Source organism: Geotrypetes seraphini, chromosome 10 (genome assembly GCF_902459505.1).
Source record: "Geotrypetes seraphini chromosome 10, aGeoSer1.1, whole genome shotgun sequence".
In the NCBI taxonomy this organism is placed as follows: domain Eukaryota; kingdom Metazoa; phylum Chordata; class Amphibia; order Gymnophiona; family Dermophiidae; genus Geotrypetes; species Geotrypetes seraphini.
The window spans coordinates 144,547,360-144,572,032 of NC_047093.1; the positions used below are offsets into that span (position 1 = coordinate 144,547,360).

Genomic DNA, 24,673 nt, shown 5'->3' on the forward strand with positions numbered 1-24,673 from the left:
AAGAGGGCACTGAGAGACTTCATGAAGAGAAGTGAGGCCCGAGAATCTTCCTCCAGCAGCCATCCTCATCGGAATGCAGCAGCAGGGGATTCACAAGCTACAGCGGCAAGGAGCCTCCAGGATGCCCTGGCTCAGCTAATCCCCCCGCCTGCACTCGGCCCGGTAGAGAAATATCTCCCGGAGTCCTTGCATGCTGCCGCGTAAAGCCAGCCTCTGCAGACAGCAGATCCGGGTTTTCACCCTCCAGACTGAGAGATCTCCCCCGGAGTCCCTGCATGCTGCCGCGTACAGCCAGCCTCTGCAGTCAGAAGATCGGGGTTTTCGCCCTCTAGACTGAGAGATCTCCCCTGGAGTCCCTGCATGCTGCTGCATATAGCCAGCCTCTGCAGGCAGCCAATCAGGATTCCCCCTCCAGCCCCAAAGGTAAGTCCTATCTGATTGTTTTTGGGAAAACCTCTGATAATCTTTTGCAGCCCCAAGGGCTCTGCCCCACCCTCCTCCCAATCTGAACTTGAGGAGAAAGAAACTCCCATGCTTCTTTCCCTCGGGGGGACCAGCAGACCTCTCCCACCGGCAGGAGACATGCTGCTCCAGAGTTCAGCTTGTACAGCAATCTCCCCACATTCTGAAAAGTAAATAAATAAATAAACTCGATGCTTCTTTCTCTCTTGGGGTCCTGCAGAGTCTGCAGTGCAGACCTCATGTCGGGAACGAGGAGTCTGCCTTTCACATTAGCCTTTCCGAGCTCAGACTGGGCAGGGTCTAAGCAACCAACCATGATGGAAACCGCTGGCAACCAATTGCAACACAGGTTTTTCCTTCTCCCTGGCAACAGGGGCAGTCCCGGGGAACTCCTCACAAAGTATGCTGCTGATGTCATCAGTGATGCGGCATGTCAGACCACGCCTCCCCAAAGGTGGGGATTTCAAACTCATCAGCCTAAAGAGCTGTTCACTGCACTTTTCCACAGCTCACAGCCAGCAGGAGGGACTCTGCTACTATTTATGATTTCTATAGCACTGAAAGGCATATGCAGCGCTGTACAGTTTAATATACAATAGGCAGTACAGCAGGAGAAGCCCACACAGGAGGCATCATCACTCCTCTTTCTCTGCCTCCAGGCACAGTGGGAAACGCAGCCAGGAGCACTGGCACAGATGAAGGGGTGCAACTTGCTCCCTCTCTGCAGGCTCACCCCCCCCTCAAGAAGGACAGAGAATGTCAGTGGGGTACATGGAGCCACTCAACCAGTCAAGTGGAGCAGCACATGAACCTGCGAACCACTAGGGGCGGGACCAGCGGCAACATTTAATCCTACTGCTGACCCAACTCCTCTCTCAGCGGGCAACACTCCTCCCAATTCCCCTCTTTAGAGGGAGCCACGCACAACAAAATGGCGCGTTCCAGCGGCATGCCATGCACCCAAGCAATGGAGGAACAAGCAGCATACCAACCTCCAGCCACGCCCCGAGTCACCACCCACAAAAATAAATAAATAAATTAAAAAAATACCAAACCAAAAAACTCACAAACGAGGACTTACTCCAAGTTCCTCCAGAAACTTATAGCCTTTCTCAAGATCCACATGGGTGGACCACCAGTACCCAACACAGATTACTACAATGCCTGAACTACGTCAGGCAGGCGGTAGCAATTCCAGTCCACAAGAACCTCCTGGACTGCAGAGACAAGATTTGGCAGACTCCCTCTTCAGGGCAACCAACATCAAGGAGACTGGGACTGAAGTACCAGATCTTTCCGGCCTGGGGATTCGACAACCCGCAGCAGACATACATGGACATTGCGGTAGCCTTGGCGCTTAAGAGAAACAGGACAGCACGACCCCCCCCCTCCAACGCCCTGTCAGGGAAGGACCTGAAAAACCCTGTATTCCACAGGGAAAAAGACCTTCGAGGGCACAATGCTGAGCGCACGAATTGCTGCGCTCCAGTTCCAGATGCGACTTTATCAGGAGGCCATTGAGAGAAAATAAATAAATAAAATAAAACAGGGACTCCAGCTCACCACCGAGCCAGTCCACATTGGCAGCAGTCTGTGCCCCAGTGCTCGCAACAGACACATAACTGCTACGCAAACAAGCACCGCCCGAGGGGCAGGGGCATCCAAGGGCAGCCCTCTCTCCAAAACAAAAAAGGAACCTTGACCACCCTCCAGCCAGCAGGATCAGATTAGTGGGTCCTCAGCATCATCAAGCAGGGATTCTGAATTTGTCTCTACTCCCGCCCCCCCAGAGTGGGCGGGGCACCCTCCATCTGATGACCCAATTTTCCTGCAGCAAGGAGAGGACCTGCTTCAGCAGAATCAATAGAGGCGGTGCCGAGCAGAGGAGATCACCAAGGGGTTTTTACTCCAGGAACCCCCGCGTCCCCATGGACAAGGACAACGCTCGATCCTGGATCTCTGCAAGCTCAACGGGTGCATACACAAGGAACGATTCCAGATGCTCTCTCTAGGTACAGTCTTGGCCCTGTTACAGCCCGAGTATTGGCTAGTATCCCTGAACTTACAAGATGCATACACTCACCCAGCCCATGCACCCAGCCCACAGGAGGCATCGTTGCTTCTAAAGCCAAGACAGACACCTCCAGTACAAGGTCCTAGCCCTTGGACTCTCAACGGCTCCAAGAGTGTTCACAAAGTGTGTGGCAGTGGCACATCCTCGCCTTCAAGGGGTGCGTGTCCTATCTTATCTCAACAGCTGGCAGCCCCGACAACCACCATAACCCTCCTCCAAGAACTGGGGTTCCTCATCAACTACAAGAAATCCCACCTGATACCCACCCAGGGGATACCGTTCATCGGGGCAGTCATCGACACCACACAGACCAAGGCCATCCTACTGGACTACCAGATCGATGCCATGACATCCCTGGCCCAGTGCATCCCTGCCAGCAGCTCATCGTCAGCACGCTCCCTCCTGTGTCTCGGCTGCGGTCTTTGTTGTCCAGCACACCAGACTACACATGAGATCCCTGAAAGGGCACCTCAGACGTCACTGGGACCAGTATACCCAACCTCTGACCACCCAGATACCCATTCGCCAGCCCATACATAAGACGCTTCACTGGTGAACAGCCCGAGATAACTTAGCGAAAGGGAAACCAGACCACCACCTCACCAGCTGGTGGCCACACCTTCTCCATCTTCGCATAGGGGACATATGGTCGGCCCAGGCATCCTCACTCCATATATACCTACTGGAGCTCAGGGCCATAGGGAATGCCCTCAATACCTTCAAACAATGGGTGACAGGCAGGGCAGTCCTCACCCAAACATAAAACCAGGTGGCCATGTACTACATCAACAAGCAGGGAAGGACAGGTTCAGTCTCGCTATGCAAGGAAGCTTGCCGCATATGGGAGTTCACCAACTCCATTCAATGCCCCATCCAGGCAACTTACCTCCAGAGGGAGCAGAATGACCTGGCAGAAAGCCTCAGCCGCCAGCTGGATCCCTATGAGTGGTGTCTCAACCCAGCGGCGACAAAGAAGATCTTCAGCACCTGGGACACACTGAGCATCGACCCGTTTGCAACTGAACTGAACTCAAAATACTCGACCCTCTGCTCAAAGAGATCAACCCATCGCCGTCTCAGCCCCGACGGTCTGTCTGTGAGTTGGAACCACGGACTCTTATACTCCTACCCTCCATACCCTAAGTCCTGCAGAAGATCCTTCAGGACAGAGCAACAGTGATCATGATTGCCCTGTTCGGGCCCCAGCAACCATGGTTCCCGTTCCGGCAAGGGATAGCGGTTCACCCACCTCTTCCCCTCCCGATCAGTGCAGTTCTCATAACACAACACGGGAGCCTTACCCTCCACCACGACCTGCGTTCCTTAGCCCTGACCGCATGGATGATGAGAGGATGAACCTACCACAAGACGTGGGGGCACATTTTTATGGCAGCCAAAAGACCGTCAACAAGAAAATGCTATGGGTTGAAATGGAGAAGGTTCCGCTACCGGTGCACAGACACGCAGCGAGACCCCTACAACTGCCCCATACCGGACATCCTGCAGTACATACTGAGCTTATCTCAGTAGGACCTAAAACCCACTTCCATCAAGGTCCACCTAAGTGCAATCGCGGCATACCACACTGGCCTAGACAACAAACCAGTGTCGAGGCATCCAGTAATCACAAAATTTCATGAAGGGACTGTCCAATCTACACCCACCGGTCAGACCACCACCGCCCGGATGGGACCTCAACTTGGTGCCACATCAGCTCACCTCGACCCCTTCAAACCTTTGGGGGAGGCATATCCCGTATTCCTGGCTGGGAAAACCCTGACCTCCATTGCGTCGACCAGATGTATCGGCGAGATCCAGGCCCTAGTCTATCACCCCCCCCCCCCCCCGACACACTCCTCCATGAGAACAGGGTGGTACCCAGAACACCCCCCCCCCCCCGATTCTTGCCGAAGATGGCTTCAGCGTGCCTCCCGGCAGACTACATCCCCCCACAGGGAGGCACACAGCCACCTCAGCAACACCTCCTGGACTGTGTGCAGGCCCTGACTATGCAACAGACCAGACAAGCCGCAATTGTTCGTCTCCTACGACCAAAACAGACCAGGACTGCCGGCCACCAAACGCAGGCTCTCGCGCTGGATATCCAAGTGCATCCCCTTCACCTATAGAAGAGCGCAGCGTCAACCACAGGTGGGAGCCCACGCCCACCAGCGCAGAGCCATAGCCACCACAACGGCTCATCTGCACCACACACCAATAGGGGATATCTGCGATGCAGCCACTTGGTCCTCCATGCACACCTTCACCAAGCACTACTGCCTCGACATAGCATTCCACGCTCCAAATGCATTCGGCCGAGCAGTCTTGGAAGTGGCTCTTCCCTCGATGGAGGGACAGCAACCACTAGCACAGCCTTGACAAACACTGATCAAGTAAGGGGTTATAAATATCGACAAACACTGATCAAGTAGGGTGTTATAGATATTGATTAAGTAGGTCTTCCAGCACTCCTGTCTAGACTGAATGTGGAATATGCAAGTATGAATTCTCACATGCAAGTACGATTTGTCACTGTTGACCAGTTGGTTTCTCACTGTTCATTGATTGTTATTGACCAGTTTCACTGTTCTGTGAGTATTATTGCTCAGTTAACACAGCACTTTATCAAAAACCTTGTTTCCACAACTTCACCTGCTTCGCCTGGTTACCCTGCCCGGCTCGGCCTCCAAAGCCAGGCGAGGGATGCACAGAGCGCTAAGGCGCAGGTCCAGTCGGTACATCCCTCGGCTAGGGAGTCACCCATATGTGGCTGACTCATCCTGCTTGTCCTAGGAGAAAGTGTAGTTACTTACCTGTAACGTAGGTTCTCCGTGGACAGCAGGATAGTCAGCCACACAACCCACCCGCCTCCCCATACGGCCGACCCGGCCACAGCTAGGAACATCCTGGGGATTAGGGGGAAGCAGGGGGAAATGGATAGGGCTCGGGCATGCCCAGTGGGGCCCGGGCACTGCACGTGCTCAGAGAAAAAAAAAAAAAATCTCTCTGAGCTATTGGAGAGCTTATCCGCAAATTGGGAGCTGTTGGGACAACACCCATATGTGGCTGACTATCCTGCTGTCCACGGAGAACCTACGTTACAGGTAAGTAACTATACTTTTTTGGATAAGAATCTTGCATTTCAAGCGGGTAAACAGCAGTCCTGGCTGGGTAAATGCATTGGTGGAGCTATGTTGTCTTATGGTGCATTTCAAAAAGAAATTAAGTCAGTGCTATTTGACAGATTTATTTCCTAAATGTGGGTACTATTGTTAGCAAAATTCTACAGAGTATATTTAAGAAACTTGTTGTATTTTTAACTATTTGTATTTTGCTGATTGTCCAGCCTTCTGTGTAAACCGCCTAGAAATCGTTTGGTTATGGCAGTATAGAAGAATAAAATTATGTTATGTTATGTAAAAGAAAGTGCTTCTCCCTATCAAAAAATTTAGAAAAACTCAGAATTTCACTAATAATGATCTTTTTTTCCCTCCTTGGTTAAATATACATGAATGCTTTAAAAACTCAGGGTTAAATAGTACATACTTGCTTCTTGTGAATATGAAAACATTCTGAGGGAGCAGAGAGTTCACAAACTTAAAACTGATTTGTAACAGTCCCTGTTCTATCCTACTCTAAGAAAATTCCTTTCTCCTAGGACAAGCAGGATGAGTCAGCCACATATGGGTGTTGTCCCAACACCTCCCAATTTGCGGATAAGCTCTCCAATAGCTCAGAGAGATTTTTTTTTTTTTTTTTCTTTGAGCACGTGCAGTGCCCGGGCCCCACTGGGCATGCCCGAGCCCTACCCATTTCCCCCTGCTTCCCCTGGTTAAATAGCTTTTCTTTGATCTCTTTGTCTTAGCTTGGTAGGAGTCGGTGAGAATGTCTGCAAATACTCAAGTCCATTTTGTTATCACAGCAATGAAGTTTACCCTCTCTGTAGCCAGGCTAAACTGTCCTAAATTCTCTGGTGCAGGGGGAAAAGGTCCTCGTTCCTCAAATAAACCTTGCAAAATACTTGAAAACCTCTAGAGCATAAAACAGGCCTCTTCTGGCCCTTTTTGGATCTCAGGTCCACAGTACTCGCACCTCAGTGCTAAAAGGACTGACTGGAATAGACGAAAGATCTTTTCAACTCCCACTCTGCAAAGAGTTTAAGAATGATTCCCTCCTCCCTCCTTCAACGAAAGCTCTTAAATCTGAAGAAGCTACATAGAACACTTCAAGTGCTTGGAATGAGCCACCCCCTTGATATTCCAGTTCTGAGACCCTCACACACAGCTCTGTCATTGCAGACCAATTATCGGTCCCTTCAATTCACCTGACAAAACTAAACTACACATGCGACTCTGCATTCTTTGCAATCATCCCCTCGCACTGGAACTCTCTCCCACTAGAGCTTTGCACTGAGCTCTCCTACCCCAAATTTCGGACCCTCCTTAAGGCCCATTTATTTACTGTGGCGTCTGGCATGTTGGGCTGAGTCTGAATCTGTGGATCAGTCATTTTCATTACTCTGATGGTCTCCCTCCTTTCCTCTTCCCCTTTCTCCAACTGTCCCCTTTTCTAATCTAATCTACAATTTGTTGAGTCCCTCTATGCCAAAATAGGTTCAAGGCGACTTACAATTCGAATGTTAGGCAAAAAGATGGAAGGAGTAAGGAGGCAGTAAGCGGGAGGAGGAGAGGGAGGGATGATGAGGCTTCTACAGGGAAGTGCAGTTTGCATTGGAAGAGGATGAAATCTTTGAGTTAGAACATGCTACTGATTGTCAAAGGAATGTATTGTCTCGAAGAGAAGAGTCTTTGGTTTCTTGCAAAATCTGAGATAACAAGGTTCCGTTTTCCTTTTCTTGCTTCCTCTAATGGATTTGTAGTTCCTTCTCTGCTATTTGGTTAATTGTGAACCGCTTTGATATTTTGTGTGGAGCAGAATATAAAAACTTACTAAACATTAAACATCTCACCTCTGCCCTGCAGCACTTCTTTGCCAGTGAGACCCCCATTCTGCCCCACCCCTATCCCCACTAGCATTGACCCTCTGTCCAAACCCCAAACACAGCTCTGTGAATATTACTTGCCTAAGGAAGTTGGAAGCTGGGCAGAATATCCATGTTGCTAGTACTGTACAATAAAAGGGAGGTTAAGTTCCTAGATGAATAAATGACTTCTTCGTGCAGCAGCTGCTTAATAAACCGAGAGAGAGTTCTTTTGGACCTAGTCTTTAGTGGAAGAAACAGTTTGAGAATGAGTAACAGGGTTCAGGTCACTTCGCAAGAGTGATCAATATATGAATTTCACTTGATAACTAGAGGAAGGTCAGAAATGAGCTTTTAAGTGTCAAATGAGGGAAATGGTCAAAAGAATCTTAAGATGAAGACTTTACATCAGGCACAGCCGCTAGAGATGGGAATAACTAGTGAGATAATGAAATATACTGATGACACAAAGCTGTTAAATCGCAAGAGGATCTTGGGAGACTGGGTGTCAAAATGGCAGATGATGTTTAATGTGAGCAAGTGCAAAATGATGCATGTAGGAAAGAGGAACCCAAACTACGTGATGCTGGATTCTGTGTTAAGAGTCACTCACTGCCCAGGAAAAGGATCTAGGTGTCATTGTTGGCGATACATTGAAACCCTGAGCTCAGTGTGTGACGACTGTTAAGAAAGCAAATAAAATGTTAGGAATTATCAGGAAAGGAAGCAAAGATTAAAATGTTAAAAATAAGGCTTGGGTAATTTCCTAAAAGAGAAGTCCATAGGCCATTATTGAGATGGCTTGAGGAAATCTATTCCTAGGATAAGCAGCCTAAAATCTGTTTTACTACTTGGGACCTGGGTTGGCCATTGTTGGAAACAGGAAACTGGGCTTGATGGACATTCAGTCTGCCCCAGTATGGCAATTTTTATGTTTAAAAATATCACTTTGTAAGCCCAGACCAAATATAGTCCATGGAATCAGAAAAGGCGGAAGGAATGCCAACCAACACCCAGTGTGGTTAAAAGGTGAAGTGAAAGAAACTATTAGAGCTATAATATCATCTTTCAAACACTGGAAAAAGGATAGAAATGAAGAAAACTAGAAGTAACATAACCACCAGCAAGCTAAATGGAAAGCATCAATGAGGAAGGCCAAAAGAGAATCTGAAAAAAAAAAGTTTGCTATAGAGGAAAGCACTCATAATAAAAAAATTTTCCAGGATCATTAGAAGCAAGAAGACGGTGAGGGAGTCAGTTGAACCTATGGACCATAAGGTAGATGAGTCACTCAGGGAGGACAAGGCCCTGGCAGAGAGACCAAATAAATTTATTGCTGCGGTCTTTACCGAAGAAGATGTAATGCAATTACCTGTGCCAGAAATGGTATGTCTTTGTAACTATGACCTAACTGTTATTAATAGTTGTACTGATCTACCTGTACTAGCAACTCTATTGAATGTCCAGGTCAAACTATCCATTGTAACTTCCTGGGTAACTGACCCAACCTCTTGTAATGTAAACTGGAATAGAAAACCTGATTAATATAACATATTTAATGGCATTGATTTGGATAAGTAAATCAAATCTCAATGAACCTGGAAGGTATAATAGGTAAAATCAAGAAGCTAAAGAGCAGGAAATCGCCTGGACCAGATGGTATACACTACAAAGTATTACGAGAAATATAAAAATGAAATTGCTGATCGATTATTATTAGTAATCTGTAAACTAACATCAAAATCATCTATAGTGCCTTAAAGATTTAAAAAAATTGGCATTACCTTTACCACCCTTTGAAGAGGGTTCCAGGGGAGATCCAGGAAACTACTGACCAGTGAGCATGAAGTCAGTAGAAATTATTCTAAAGAACAAAATTACTGACCACGTAGACAAATGTGGTTTAATGCAGTGCCCCACAAACTTTTTTTTTTTTTTTTTTGCTCAGGCGCACTAAGGAAGCAAATGTTTTTCTGTGGCACACCCCCAACCCCGCCCCTTCCCACTTCACCCCAAACCCCGCCCCACATGAACCTTTTCTTTTTTTTCCCTGAGCTTGGTGGCCGTGTCTGGAGGGCCTCCGAGCGTGTGCCGATGTCGCACACATGCGTGCAAGCACATGATGTCATTACGTCGACATACGCGAATGCTTGGAAACCCTCAGGGAAAATGAGACAAGGTTTTTGTTTTTGTTTTTTTTTTTAATAAATTTTTATTTTGAAATAGGTATACAAGATAAAAGGTACAATACTCTTGTAACAAATACAACCATCTTTGATAGGCTGGTATCTTAATGCATTCTGCTTCATTTTTTCAATCAGGTTCCTTATATTGAACTTGATGTATTTTATCTGTTCCATGTATTACTTCTTTCCCTGCCATGCCGCTATTTTCTGCATTATATGGTAAATGCTTTCTGTCTTTATCTGTTTTTAAGTCCATTATTCTAATTTGTATTTTATCTGTATCCCTTGTTGTTAACCGCCTAGAACTTTTTCGGTATGGCGGTATATAAGAATAAAATTATTATTATTATAAACCAAGGTTTTTATTATTAGTTAAGTTTCAAATTTTATTAGGTGTTTATATGCCGCCTATCAAGGTTATCTAAGCGGTTTTACAATCAGGTGCTCAAGCATTTTCCCTCTCTGTCCTGGTGGGCTCACAATCTATCTAATGTACCTACAAGGTTCAAGTGTGGGCAGAGGGGAGGAGAAGTGATGCCGCCGGAAGCGACTCGGTGGTACATCCGGAATCTTGCTGTGGCACACAGTTTGCGATTTCATTGTTTCATTGGACAGAGTTTGGACATTGTTTCAATGGTTTCATTGGACAGAGTCAATGTGGATTCAGCCAAGAGAAATCTTCCCTCACCAATATGCTAAATGTTTTGAAGGCATGTGGCTAAAAGTGACCCTGTTGATATAAATATAATGTAACTAAATGTTCAGAAAGCGTTTGGCAAACTATCTCATGAGATCATCTGAGGAAATTAAAAAGCCACGGGATAGGAGACAAAGTCCTATTATGGTTTGGGAACTGGTGAAAAAAGACAGAACATAGAAGGTGGGCTAAATGGACAGTTTTCTCAGTGGAGGAATGGAGCAACAGGGCTGAGAACTACAGAAGCCTAGTTCAAATCCCACCATGACCTCAATCAAATCCCTTAAGCCTCTATTGTCTTAAGTACAAACTTAGGGCTCTTTTTACTAACCTACGGAAGAGCTTCTTACTGTGGGCCGGAGAGGTAAATGCTCCAACGCTCATCGGAGCATCTACCTCTCTGGCCCGCGTAAGAAGTTCTTCCATGGTTTAGTAAAACCCAGTGTTAGACTGGGAGCTCTGGGGAAATTAGTACTGTATCTGAACGAAACTCACAATGAGCTATAACCAAATCCCACTTGTCGTATGTAGAGGGACTGGCATTTTTTAAAAAACTGATCTTGAAAAGGGAACAATGGGTGCAATGATCACATTTGCAGATGACACAAAACTACTCAAAGCTATTAAATCATACGCGGTCTGTGAGAAATTACAGGAAGACCTTAGGAAATTGGAAGACGGTGCCCAAATGGCAGATGAAATTTAATGTGGACAAATGCAAAGTGATGCACACTGAGAACATTAGCACAAATTATAGTGACACGATGCTGGTTTCCACATCAGGAGTCACCACCCGGGAAAAGGATCTCGATATCATGGTGGATAATACATTGAAATTTTCTGCTCAGTCTGCAGCAGGAGCCAGAAAAAAAAAAAGCCAATAAAACGTTAGGAATTATTAGGAAAGAAATAGAGAATGCATTAAAGAGTGTTATAATACCTCTGTATCGCTCCATGTTGCAACTTCACCTTGAGTATTGCATTAAGTTCTGGTCGCCTTATCTCTAAAAAGATATAGCGGAATTAGAAAAGGTTCAAAGAGCAACCGAGATGATAAATGACAAAGACTAGGGGGACACTCGATGAAGTTTTAAAATAAATTGGAGAAAATATTTTTTCACAATGGTGACAGAATTTAAAAAGGCATAGGATATACACAGAAGATGGAATAAATTCTATAGAGTATTTCCATTCAAAGTAAAACAAAACTCAATCACAGAGAAAGAGAGAATGGAGGGAGGGTAACATAAGAACATAAAAACGTAAGAATTGCCGCTGCTGGGTCAGACCAGTGGTCCATCCTGCCTGGCAGTCCGCTCACACGGTGGCCCCCAGGTCAAATACCAGTGCTCTAAATGAGTCCAGCCTCACCTGCGTATGTCCCAGTTTATCAGGAACTTGTCCAGCTTAGTCTTGAATCCCTGGAGGGTGTTTCCCCCTATAACAGCCTCTGGAAGAGTGTTCCAGTTTTCCACCACTCTCTGGGTGAAGAAGAACTTCCTTACGTTTGTACGGAATCGATCCCCTTTCAACTTTAGAGAGTGCCCTCTCGTTCTCTCTGCCTTGGAGAGGGTGAACAACCTGTCTTTATCTACTTTGTCTTGAAACCCTGAAGGGTGTTTTCCCCTATAACAGACTCCGGAAGAGCATTCCAGTTCTCTACCACTCCCTGGATGAAGAAGAACTTCCTTACGTTTGTACGGAATCTATCCCCTTTTAACTTTAGAGAGGTTCTCCCTACCTTGGAGAGGGTGAACAACCTGTCCTTATCTACTAAGTCTATTCCCTTCAGTATCTTGAATGGAGAAGAGGCCCAGTTTCTTTAATCTCTCACTGTATGGCAACTCCTCCAGCCCCTTAACCATTTTAGTCGCTCTTCTCTGGACCCTTTCGAGTAGTACTGTGTCCTTCTTCATGTACGGCGACCAGTGCTGGACGTAGTATTCCAGGTGAGGGCGCACCATGGCCCGGTACAGCAGCATGATAACCTTCTCTGATCTGTTCGTGATCCCCTTCTTTATCATTCCTAGCATTCTGTTCACCCTTTTTGCCGCCGCCTCACATTGTGCAGACGGCTTCATCGACTTGTCGATCAGAACTCCCAAGTCTCTTTCCTGGGAGGTCTCTCCAAGTACCGCCCCGGACATCCTGTATTTTTGCATGAGATTTTTGTTACCGACATGCATCACTTTGCACTTATCCACGTTGATCCTTATTTGCTTTGTCGATGCCTGTGCAGAGTGGCAGATTCAACGCTGACCACCCTTTTAGGCAGACAGGATGGATCATGGTGGCCATTGCCCTCATTTACCATGTTACTTTGTTAATTGGAGCTAGTTGCTGAGATTCAAAAAAAGGTTTGGCCAAATTCCTGGATGAAAACTCCGTAAACCATTATAAAGGTAGATCTAAGGAAAACCACTGCTTATCCCTGGGGATCAGTAGTAGCGATGAGCTGTCATTTGCAATGAGAGTATGGCGCAGTGGTTAAAGCTACAGCCTCAGCACCCTGGTTTTGTGGGTTCAAACTCACGCTGCTCCTTCTGACCCTGGGCAAATCACTTAATCCCCCCATTAGGTAGATTGTGAGCCCACCAAGACAGACAGGGAAAATGCTTGAGTACTTGAATAATCTCATAAGAACATAAGAAGTTGCCTCCGCTGAGTCAGACCATAGGTCCATCCTGCCCAGCGGTCCGCTCCCGCGGCGGCCCATCAGGCCCATCGCCTGAGAAGTGGTCTATACCTATCTATACCCTTCAATCCCTTTTTCTTCAAGGAATCTATCCAAACCTTCTTTGAAACCATTTAATGTTTTGCTGCCTACAACAGCCTCTGGGAGCGCGTTCCATGTATCCAAAAGAACTTCCTAGCGTTTGTTTTAAACCTGTCCCCTTTCAATTTCTCCGAGTGCCCCCTTGTACTTGTGGTGCCCCTTAATTTGAAAAATCTGTCCCTGTCTACTTTTTCTATGCCCTTCAGGATCTTGAAGGTTTCTATCATGTCTCCTCTAAGTCTCCGCTTTTCTAGTGAGAAAAGTCCCAACTGCTTCAATCTGTCGGTATATGGGAGATTTTCCATTCCCTTTATCAGTTTAGTCGCTCTTCTCTGTACTCCCTCAAGTACTGCCATGTCCTTCTTGAGGTACGGCGACCAGTACTGGACACAGTACTCCAGATGAGGCCGCACCATTGCACGATACAGCGGCATGATGACTTCCTTCGTCCTGGTCGTAATACCCTTCTTAATGATACCCAACATTCTGTTTGCTTTCTTTGAGGCTGTGGCGCACTGCGCCGATGCCTTCAGTGTTGCGTCTACCATCACTCCCAGGTCTCTCTCCAGGTTACTGACCCCTAGCGGTGTTCCCCCCATTCTGTACGTGAACATCGGGTTCTTTTTCCCCACGTGCATGACCTTGCATTTCCCTATGTAAACTGTTCTGAGCTCTCCTGGGAGAATGGTATAGAAAATTATTATTATTTTTTTTTTAATCTTTATTCATTTTCAATCTTACATCAAGTGTACAAATATCAAAACAATAAAATTAACACATCACTTGACAATCTTTCTCTTTTCTCTTATAATACATAAAATTACCACCCTCCCCTCCCATCATTCCTTCTATTAAATTAAATAAATAAACTATATCCCAAGTTATTGCATGTCAAAAACAAATAAAAATGAGCAGAGAAAAATACATTGTTTTATGTTTTTCCCATTGATGAATTAATAATAATAATAATAATAACAGTTTATATACCACAATACCGTTAAGTTCTATGCGGTTTACAAAAGATTAGTGGAGTACAAGTTGAGTTGACGTACAAGTTGAGTTAACTTAAGGGATGTGGGAACAATGGGGAGAAAGGGCAAGAGAGGGGAAAGAGGGAAGTGGGTATTAGGGCACAAGCTTTACAAAGAGGGTGGCACTCAACATTGACCCTAAAACAAAAGCAAAGGCTAACCAGACCAAAGGAAAATGAAAGATGGGAAAGAAGAGAAAATGAAAATTGGGGGGCTGCCCATCCCTATTAACTAGCAGGGGATCTTGCTACATTGTAGGATCTTGTGTCCTGGATTGTCCGCTGTTGGAAACAGGATACTGGACTTGATGGACCTTTGGTCTGACCCAGTATGGCTGTTATTGTCTTATGATGTAGAACAAGGAGGGTAACAGAGATTGAGCAGGAGTCGGGGGCTCATATGTCTCATTCTTGGGAAATTTCAGGATAAGGAAGCATACAGCGGAGGTGGAAGCTAGAGTACACCCAGCCCCTGGGAAGATGAATAAACCCTTAAATGTCTGTATTGGTTGCTCAAGGGTTTAACTCACAAGAATATAAGAATAGCCATACTGAGTCAGACGGATGGTCCATCTTAGCCCATTATCCTGTTTCCACAGTGGCCAACCCAGGTCCCAAGTACTAGGCAGAAACACAAATTGTAGCAACAATCCATGCTATTTACCGACCCAGGGCATGCAATAGCTTCCAATGGGACATATGTGTAACCTCAGTCTTTACCCCTACAACCTAAACCTGCACTCCACAAACAAATCACACCTGAATCTCTGCCCCCCCCCCCCCACATCCCAAGCTAGAGCTTGGCTGGGGGACCATTCAAACCTCCCCCTCCCCACATACACACAAAACAGCTGTTCACATCAGGTTGTGGGGAAATTACTCAGCTAATTACATTTTTAATCTGCGTTTGTTCCTTCGCTAAGCGAGTTCACGAGAGCTCTCTAATTGAACTGAGAGGCCACTTGTGCAAAAGCTGTTATCATGTTGAGATGCTCTAATGCAGAATCGGCTGCCAATTAATTTCCTGCATTGGGCTGGGGGGCAGTGAGGGGGGGGAAGGTTACAAGAGCCCTTTCTCATATGGATAAACAACACAGCCACTTTGCATAGCCACCGTGCCCTCTCTTTACAACCTGTAGCCCTGACCCCCAATCAGAAACCCCAACTGTAACTTTTTCGGTGGTGGGAAGATGTACAATTGTAACTGATCAATTCATATTTATCCAACTACAAGCCTGCAGATCATCTCAGCCAGCTCCAAGGAAGGAGCATGGCCCCCAGGTTTGGCGTTTCTGGTTTGAATCCAAAGAAGGAGCAGAGCGAGCCTGGTCTTCAAACGAACCACATTTTAATAGCAACCAAAATAGTACATTCAGAGTGTCATCTAAAGAAGCATGGGACTCGATATCAATCGTGTTTCGGTCATAGGCCTGCATCAGGAGTCCTAAAACATACATCATAAAAAAAATTTTAAAAACCATACATAATAATTAAAAACAAAACAATAAAACATACATAATAATAAAAATTAAAAAATAACACAATGAAATTTTTTTAAAATGTTTTATTAAAAATAAGGTAAGTAAAAAATATAATAATAACCATATCAAAGGTGCCTTTGTATTTCTTTGTGTTATTTTTTTATGATGTATGTTTTAGGACACCTGAAGCAAGCATATGGCCGAAACGTGATTTGTCTCGAGTCCCATGTTTGTTTAGATGACCCTGTATGTACTATTTTGGTTACTATTTTTTTTTTTTTTATTCTTTATTCATTTTTATTACTTACATCAAGTGGAATAAAAAGTAACATCATTTTAACTTAAAAAACATCACTTGAAATTCTATAATCATTCATATTCAATATCATTTATCCCATTCCCTCCCTACCCTTCAATATATCACAATATATAAATCATATAATAAAGATTATCCTTTCCTTTCATAACAAACAATGAAACTTCAAAAATGACCCCTCCCCCCATTACTTCATTTATACAAATCAGGGAAATGATAATTATTCACTGCAATAATTTGTTAATGGCCCCCACACATCTTGAAAGTTATTAAAATTCCCTTTCTGAATAGCTAATGTTCTTTCCATTTTATAAATGTGGTTCGTTTGAAGACCAAGCTCGCTCTGCTCCTTTGGAGTTCTTGGATTTGTGCAGAGTGGATTTTCTCTGTGGTTTGCTTGACTGAGGTCCCATTACCAATATAAGATGTACCTCAAGTAAGGAGAACAGAAAAGGGGGAGGGTGTGTTTGTGAGATGGAGGAGGTGAGGGAGGGGGATTCCTCCACTGTACCATATACAGTACCTCCCATAGGAATAAAACGTGCTCTTACTGGTCTGGGAGGTTGCTCTTCCGCTGTACCGCTCTGCCGCTGTACTGAGCCATGGTACACCCTCACCTGGAATACTGCATTCAGCACTGGTCGCCGTAAATGAAGAAGGACATGGTACTACTCAAAAGGGTCCAGAGAAGAGCGACCAAAATGGTTAAGGGGCTGGAGAAGTTGCCATACAATGAGAGATTAGAGAAACTGGGCCTCCTCTCCCTTGAAAAGAGAAGACTGAGAGGGGACATGATCGAAACATTCAAGATAATGAAGGGAATAGACTTAGTAGATAAAGACTGGTTGTTCACCCTCTCCAAGGTAGGGAGAACGAGAGGGCACTCTCTAAAGTTAAAAGGGGATAGATTCCGTACAAACGTGAGGAAGTTCTTCTTCACCCAGAGAGTGGTGGAAAACTAGAACGCTCTTCCAGAGGCTGTTATAGGGGAAAACACCCTCCAGGGATTCAAGAAAAAGTTAGACAAGTTCCTGCTGAACCAGAACGTATGCAGGTAATGCTAGACTCAGTTAGGGCACTGGTCTTTGACCTAAGGGCCGCCACGGGAGCGGACTGATGGGTACGATGGACCACTGGTCTGACCCAGCAGCGGCAATTCTTATGTTCATATCTGGAATTTGTACTGGGTTGATATCATAACACAGGAAACCAGTAATGAAATTGGAGCGTCATCTCATTATAGCTCCTAGTGAGCTGGAGTTGCACATTCTCTACTGATTTCTACATCATGAGAAAAAGCCAACTTGTAAGATCATCTAAATGATTTAAAGGCCACCCACCTCATATTATTTTTGTATTACATAAAAATTGATGAATCGGTAATACTAAACTAAATCTTGGGCTTGTACAGCGAGTCATCCCTGAGAAACAAGGCTTGACTCGGTTAACAATAGTTGTAGTTAATAGAAAGAATTGACCTCATGGAGACTTATCTGCTAGAAAACGCTGAACCAGAGAAGTTTCCAGAATTTTTTTAAAAACTTGAAGGATAGACAGGGTCTTATTTGAGAAGGCAGGTCCTTCCCCCCCTGCCACCCTGTACCTTTTAACTTCCCTGGCATGAGCAGTATCACCAACTCGCTGCCTGCATTGGCTCTCCCTCTGATGTCACTTCCTAGGTGCAGGACCCAGAAGTGATATCAGAGGGAGAGCTGATGCTGGCGTGGGCAGCAGGTTGGAGTTGCTGTTTGTGCCGGTGAAGAGATAGAGGTACGGGGGGGGGGGGGGGGTAAAGGTGCATGGCGGGGGGAGGAGTGGGGGGGCGGAGAGGAGGAGGTTTGCTGGCGCCTTCACCAAGCGGACCGCCCTCCCCTCTTGTTACGCCACTGCCTCCTATCACATCTCTGCCAATTCACCTCACTCCTGCCCTGCACCACCCCCTGCTATTCCAGTACTGAAACCCTCAAACCCAGCTCTGCCAATGCATCTCATTCCTACGCTGCAGCACCCCCTGCTATTCCAGTTCTGATACCCCCACATCTCTGCCAATGTACCTGAATCCTGTTCTGCAGCCCCCTTTGTTATTCCAGTCTGAGAATTCACCTCATTCCTAACCATGCAGCACTTCCTGTTATTCCAGTACTGAGACCCTCTCAGATACCTAGCCCCCCCCCTTCTTGTTTGGTGGTGACTTTGGTATATTTTCAGTGATTCTGCTGGGACAGGGCTGAGTTTTATCACATTAGCATAACAGAACCAACATTTTTGAACCCAGAAATGGTGCCCCTCTCCATCCTGCAGCCCCTCTCTTTCCTCCTATGCACCATCTACATGTTACTCATTCCCCCTGCCCCCTCGCTCCCCCTTGTTTAGAAGTGGCATATGCGAACAGGTGAGATATTACTTCTCTCTTTCAGCCTGTCTAGTGTAAAGGAAAAAAAAAAATACAATGGGAGAGAGAGAAACACACAGAAAATGATACTCATCTCTGTGCCATCACTCAGAAGTCAATTATCTCTAATTACACTTATCAAAGCCATTTGCCTGTCAAACAAAATGGGCTCTCTTGCCTAATCAAACTCTCCTCTTTTCATTTTTCCCTCCCTCCCACCCACCCCATCCTTTCCTCCCCCCATTCCACCATTCTTTCTGGGTAATGACAAATTTTATGCGGACCAGGCATCGCCCTGTGCCCCATAAATACGGCCTCTGCTCCCCTCCGCTGTCCCAGAGGCAAAGAGGAGAGGAATCGAGAAGAAGACCTGCCACCCAGAATCAGCACATGCCCTAGAATACTAATATACCCCCCCAACACACAGACACAGCCTCTGCCTTAGCATTGTCTTCTGATAAAGTATCTCAATAGTAAGAAAAGAAAAGATAATCCTTAGCTCAGTTTTTACATTAGAAATAGCTTTTTATTTATTTTTAAATTGACTCTTTCTTTAATCTCTCAGAGGGAGAAGGTTGATCAGAAACCAAGGTAAGTAGCTTTTCCATCGCTTTAAATTTCTAAGGAATCCTTTTGTCCCTCTCTCTCTCCCTCTGAATTTGTCTCACCTCTCATCTCATTCCCAGATCCCTTTTCCCCTCCCAGTCTCTACTGGTTGCAGGCTGCTGGGAAGACTCTTTCCCAGATGTTCCCGGCTGCTGCTTTTAACAGAGGTGGCTAAGCTCTTTGCTTGTGGCGCAGACCCTCAAGCCAATGTCATCTGTGGCCTCAATTAGAACTTTTCTGTTGAGGGGAATGAACTTCCAAGTACAGCACGTCGGCTGTGTAACAATTGCCAGCTGCTAAACTGCACAATCTGTGTCGCAAAGATCTCAGAATATTAAGCAGGAGCTCTCAGGAGCCCATTCTCTGTCCTTATCATAAAGCAGAATCCGAGAGGATCCCATTCCATGTCCTTATTATACAGCAGGAGCAACCTGAGAACAGGAGACCCTGTTCGTATTATTACTAATACTACTATTTATCACCTCTATAGCACTGTAAAACATAAGTAGCGCTGTACATTTTGACATTTAATAGATGGTCCTTGCTCAGAAGAGCTTACGATCTAACTTGGACAGACAGACATGACATACAGGGTTGGGGGTGCAGAACCCAAGGTGAGAGGAGTTAGGAGTTGAAAGTACTCTCGAAGAGGTGGGCTGACATTTATAGACAGTCCCTGCTCAGAAGAGCTTACAATCTAACTTGGACAGACAGACATGACATATAGGGTTGGGAATGCAGAACCCAAGGTGAGGGGAGCTAGGAGTTGAAACAGTCTCAAAGACACCTTTTAACTTGGACTTGAAGGTGTGTAGGGATGGTAGGGCTGGAGATTGAACAAGGATGTTAGGTCAAGGAACCTAGAAGCGAAGAAGTTGGAGGGGTTGTTGACATGGATGTTGGAAGATGAGGGAAGGGGATGAGGGTTCAAGGAAAGAGAGCCAGGAGTCAGTCGGTAAGGAAGGAAGAGTGTGATGTATTGGGGGGTTGGCAGACGACTGCTATTCAGAGAGGTAGGGGAGCTAATAGACTTTCTGAATGGACTTCAAAGGAGGAAGAACGTCGGGAGAAGGGGTTGAAATCTGCAAGAGGGTGAGAGCAGCAACCCAACACCTCCTCCTTGACCCACCGAGCAAGGTGGGTGGGAGAAGCTCATTGGAGCCGACAGCAGGATGAACCGAGATCCCAGTCCCTAAAGAGCCCCAGTGAGCTGAGACCCTACCCTACCGTTATTATCCAGTGGAAGTTCATAGGAGCTCCCTGGGAGCTGAGCCTGTCTATATTGCGCAGAATTTTGACCCTTGAAAGATTCCACTGTTTTAGGTGGACACTGTGTGTGAGTCAAGGGCTGATTCTGGAGCCCTCCTCAGAGTGACTCGATCGGAACGAGGGCAAAATCTCACATAGACCCTCTGCAAAAGCTTCACACCGCCCAGAAACTGCTCCAAATTTCTCAGGAACAACGGAGGCGTCCTTAACTTAAGTGCCATTTAGCTATTTAAGTGCTAAATTTACTTATGTGCATCGCCCCGATGATTAACATGAGTCTCATCGCGTAAAATAGAAGCTGCAGCGCCTTTCAGCAAATCTACTGCAGAATGTAATACGAATAGCCTGCTCTTTTATCTTGGACATGACATTAGTGTCCTCCTAATAAAATACTACTACTAATAATTTATTTCTTATATACCGCTATACCGTGAAGTTCGAAGCGGTTTACAATAAAAATACATTTGACAGTACATGGGATAGAAACGGTTTACAATAAAGATACTTTTAGTCAGTACATGGGATACAAGTGGGTTACAATACAAGTGGTTTACTATCAAGGTGCATTTTGTCAGTGTATGGGATACAGGTGGGTTACCATAAAGATACATTATGTCAGTACATGAGATTCCAGGTGGAAAGTAGAATTAATTTCGGGCTTTGGAATTAGGGGGCGAGGTGGAAGAGTCATGGCGAGGAAGAGTTGGCTATGGGAATTTAGAATTTGTTAAACAGTCGAGTTTTCAGGGATTTTCTAAAGTCTGCGTATGGAGTGGCCTCAAGTATGGGCTTTCCAAGCCATGTGTTCAGCCTGGCTGCCTGGAATGATAACATTCTATCTAGAAACTTTTTGTATTGGTAAGATTTCAAGGAGGGGTAATTAAATAGGTTTGTTCTGCGAGGGCTCTTGTTGGACTCGTTGGGGGAGAACTGGGAGATTAGGGAAGCTGGAAGCATCCCAGAGACAGCTTTGTAGCGAAAACAAGCCAACTTGAAGAGGACTCTGGGTTCTGCGGGTAACCAGTGAAGTTTCTGATAATAAGGGATGTGTTCCCATTTTTTTAAACCGTGGATTAGTCGGATCGCGGTGTTCTGAATTAATCTCAGCTTGTTGAGGTTCTTTTTATAAGCTCCTAGGTATATGATGATATGGTTCAATCGATGATCTGAAACGATGTCAAAACATAGAATTTTATTTCTGTAAATTGGCTTTTAATGAAATAAGGTGACACTCTTTTCAGCTACGGTGACAACATAACGCTCAGAATTGAGGAAGTTGGTTGGTTGAGCTGAGAACTTTTCAGCACCCCCTCGTATGTCATGAAAGTGAGCCAAGTGTAAGACGATCAAGCCATTGTGACATCACTGATGAGGTTGGCTCTTATTGGTGGAATGACATCACAGCATCAGCTCTGGTTAAGTCTTCACACTACGAGGAGGTGCTGAAAAGTTCTCAGCCCAGCCAAGAACAGGATGACGTGGACATGGGTCAATCAATGAACTGAAAAAACGTCAAAACACAGAATTTCGTTTCTGACAATTGGAGATTAATGAAATAAGATAATGCTCTTGTCAACTACAGTGGCATAATAACGCTTGGGATTTAGGAAGTTGGTTGGTTGGGCTGAGAACTTTTTAGCACCCCCTCGTATGTCATGAAAGTGAGCCAAGTGTAAGACGATCAAGCCATTGTGACATCACTGATGAGGTTGGCTCTTATTGGTGGAATGAGGCATTATGACATCACAATATCGGCTCTGGTTATATCTTCACACTACAAGGGGGTGCTGAAAAGTTCTCAGCCCAGCCAAGAACAGAATGATGTGGATATGGTTCAATCTATGAACTGAAAAAAAATGTCAAAACACAGAATTTCGTTTCTGACAATTGGTAATTAATGAAATAAGATAATGCTCTTGTCAACTACAGTGGCATAATAACGCTCGGGATTTAGGAAGTTGGTTGGTTGGGCTGAGAACTTTTCAGCACCCCCTTGTATATGCCCTGAGCAGTCTCTGTGCGCCCCCCCCCCCCCCCCCGGACTCTACCGAGCTATAGATGCATCCTGTAAAACTGGCCCACTACACCCCATAGACACACTGCCAGCTTTGCCAGGACTGAGGAGGAAAAACGGTGGGCAAAAGAGCAATGTTTGTGTGCCCCGCATGTGCACCCTGTGCAGCTGCCTCCTTGTGCACACTTGAGTGAGCGTGTGCGGGTGTGCACTCCATTTTATTAAGGAGACAGGGGTGTCTATGTGCCTTATAGTAAATAGACATTCTCTCACGCTAATTTCCACGTGTGTTCTCTCAAACTGATTTACACCTACTCTAAAGAAAATGTAAATTTGTGTGACTAGTGATGTATTTTATAAAAAGTGTAGTTACTTACCTGTAACGTAGGTTCTCCGTGGACAGCAGGATAGTCAGCCACACATGGGTGTTGTCCCAACAGCTCCCAATTTGCGGATAAGCTCTCCAATAGCTCAGAGAGATTTTTTTTTTTCTCTGAGCACGTGCAGTGCCCGGGCCCCACTGGGTGTATTTTATACTATTACTAGTGATGTATTTTATAAAAACCCTTTTTACAAAACCGCAGACGCAGTTTTTAACGCAGGCCGGTGCGCTTAAGGCTCTGATCTGCTCTTGACACTCATAGAGTTCCTATGAGCTTCAGGAGCAACGTGGAGCATAAACAATATTTTGTAAAAGGTGGGAAAATTAGCACATACCTATTATCAGAAACTGTGCCCAAATCTCACCTCTGGAAATGCCTTTATGCAGTGCCCACATGACTTACACATATTCAGCCACATAATTTTATAAGACCTGGTTCGCAAGTGTAAAATACAATTTACCCACAGAATATTCTTCACAGAATGATTTCCTCTGTGTCTGTGTGAACAAAACAAGGGCTCTTTCCCTCACCCATGCAAAGCCCCCCCCCCCCCTCACCCAAACAACTTAGATTCTGGGATCACTTCAGTAACAGCAATTGGAATGAGCTTCCAGTGCAGGTGATCGAGGCCAGCAGCGTGGCAGATTTTAAAAACAGATGGGATGCCCAGGTCGGATCTCTAGGAGGGTAGAGTTAAGGGGATGGGTCATCAGAGCACGATATCTCAAAGGGTAGCTAGGAGAGAGTTTTTTATCAAGTTTATCAAGTTTATTAACAGAATTTGATTTATCGCCTATTGAAATCACTAAGCGATGTACATTACAATATATAATAAGGTAAAAGAGTTTCACAAATTAACAATAAACATTTGACTAAAACAAACAAGTAGTTGGGATGGAAAAATTAAAAGTTACATATTTCGTTTAAAATAGAAAATTGGGAAAAAACGATAGGTAAGGGTACATAAAAAATCTCAGCTATTAAAAAATAAAAAACATAATCTGCTTTAAACATTGAAGGCATCTCTAAATAGATAAGATTTTAAAGATTTTTTAAATATTAAAACATCTTTTTCATCACGAATATATTGGGGAAGGGCATTCCACCATAGGGGACCTGTCACTGAAAAAATATCAGCCCTTCTAGTACCAATAATCTTCAAGGAAGGAACTGAGAGAAGGTTTTGGTTAGAGGAACGAAGTGAACGTTGAGTATTATAGGGTATCAAGAGCCTGGATATAAATTGGGGTTCTTCACAAGCTAAAGTTTTGAAGATGAGTAACATTATTTTAAATGTGATTCTATGGCTAATAGGCAGCCAGTGAGAATCTTTCAACAACGGAGAAACATGATCGTACTTTTTTGCATTATATATTAACTTTATTGCGGTGTTTTGAATCAGTTGTAATCTTCTTTTTTCTTTTGATGATATGTTAAGGAATAGAGCGTTGCAATAATCAAGTTTAGATATTACTAAAGAATGGATCAGTATTGTAACAGATTTTGGAGTCAGAAATTTGGATATTGATCTAATACGACGTAATTTAAAAAAGCAATTTCTAACTGTTAGAGAAATAGAGTGGGCAGACTTGATGGGCCTTGGCCCTTTTCTGCCGTCACTTTTCTATGTTTCTAACCTCCACGCCCAGGCATTCTGTGACACGTCTCAAAACTCTTCAAAAACTACACTCAGCACCTATGGAGCAAGCCTGCCACACGGTGTCAGGTCAAAAGCGCGCCAGGACAAAGGCCAGACAATTGAGCGCAGCGCGTGCCGCCGCACCGCTCTAAATTACTGTTTTTAGCGCTCCGACCGGGGGGGGCGTGGGGGGGAACCCCCCACTTTACTTAATAGACATCGCGCCGCGTTGTGGGGGCGTTGTGGGGGGCGTGGGGGGTTGTAACCCCCCCCACATTTTACTGAAAACTTCACTTTTTCCCTGTTTTTAGGGAAAAAGTTCAGTTTACAGTAAAATGTGGAGGGTTCCAACCCCCCAAACCCCCCA

General features: G+C 45.1%; 1 protein-coding gene across 7 annotated transcripts in view; it reads left to right on the plus strand.

The window, feature by feature from the left end:
* The window catches only part of LOC117367851 (galanin peptides-like), a 49,079-nt gene that overhangs the window by 17,574 nt on the left and 6,832 nt on the right, over positions 1-24,673 (plus strand). Inside the window, exon 1 of one of the 7 annotated variants that reach the window (XM_033960882.1) lies at positions 18,980-18,986. The exons of the other annotated variants lie outside the window; for them this stretch is intronic. The gene's annotated coding sequence lies outside the window, so the exon portion shown is untranslated. Of the gene's footprint in view, positions 1-18,979; positions 18,987-24,673 lie in introns of those variants that run through there. 7 annotated transcript variants of the gene reach the window in all.